This window comes from Penaeus monodon, chromosome 29, assembly GCF_015228065.2.
Source record: "Penaeus monodon isolate SGIC_2016 chromosome 29, NSTDA_Pmon_1, whole genome shotgun sequence".
Taxonomy (NCBI): Eukaryota; Metazoa; Arthropoda; class Malacostraca; order Decapoda; family Penaeidae; genus Penaeus; species Penaeus monodon.
Window position 1 is genome coordinate 24815423 of NC_051414.1, and position 1250 is coordinate 24816672.

A 1250-nucleotide genomic window follows, 5' to 3' on the forward strand; every position below is an offset into this window, starting at 1 on the left:
TACACGTATGCGTTCGTATACGTGTCCTAGCTATATTAGAGTGACCCGAAGCGACATAAAAAGTGAAAAAATACAAGCGACTGGACGGAAGCAAGCCGTGGCCCTACCCGGTTCGGCAACAGTCGACGTGGACCGGCCCGTGTCGAGCACCCGAAAACGCCTCCTCCACGTCGCCGCGCACCGCAAGCCGCATGCAGCCGCTGGTCGAAGCGCGTCGACACCTGTGGAATGAGACAGACAGGTTAGAAAGACACACGCAGGGGAAAAAAGTGTAGCCATGATGGCTTTACAGTTAAACGCCGTGATACTTTTTAAAGAGAGGTGCTCGGTGGCAAATACCGTTGCTTGAAGAAGATGGTCCTGTCGGGGAACGAAAATGCAAGGTAGAGGGAGGCAGAGTCAAAACGAAAAGGGGAAGAAAACATGTTATGTGGACAATGATATGTGATTTATTGATAGAAAAAAATATATATTCATAACATGCGAAAGCCACACGAGTTACAAGCACAAATTCGACCTACACAAAATGACCTCCCACACAAAAAAGGTCGTTATTTTCATCAGCCCTTGACATTAATCTGAAAGCGAAAAAGATAGTCAATCCACAGCATATATGACCCAGCGGCATGCGAGTTTAATGACCTATGAACAGCGCAAGCGGTTAGCGTCGCAAATAACGCCGATGGACAACAGATGGCGCGCACTGCGAGCTTTTGAATGACGTTTAAAGAGCGACCTGGCGATGTATTTCAGTGCCGGTGGATTTTGTTCATAAATCCGATGAATAACATTGAATAACGCCGTCCCTTCATCAATATTGTCCCCCACAAACATGGATCAGTAAATTAATCATGGGTAAGTGGTGTACAGAGACCGAGTGCGGCCGTGTTTACTCGGTTCCGCCAATGCGACTGCATTTCGTCTTTAAAACATGTAAAATTAAAAAGTGTATTTATTTTTTTGGTTGCTAATTCATCATGTCGCAAACTATATTCCTGGAAAGTAAAAGAAAAACAGAATTATTGTAAAATGTACTTTAATATATTCGTATCGCATGTTATGCTTACAGTTAACTTAAACAGAAATTTAAATCCGAAACAAAGGTTTCATACTTGTTTGGGGAAAATTCCTTAATTTGGTATGTGTCATTGGGAGAAAGATGTGTAGTATAAATGTTTCATAAAATAATGAAGATAATAAAGTTTTATTGTGGAAAATGTAAACACATCTTCAAAACTTTTTTGGCGACA

At 42.0% G+C, this 1250-nt stretch overlaps 1 protein-coding gene across 1 annotated transcript in view; it reads right to left on the minus strand.

Annotated features, from left to right (window-relative positions):
- The window catches only part of LOC119591784 (ankyrin-3-like), a 61417-nt gene that overhangs the window by 44123 nt on the left and 16044 nt on the right, over nt 1-1250 (minus strand).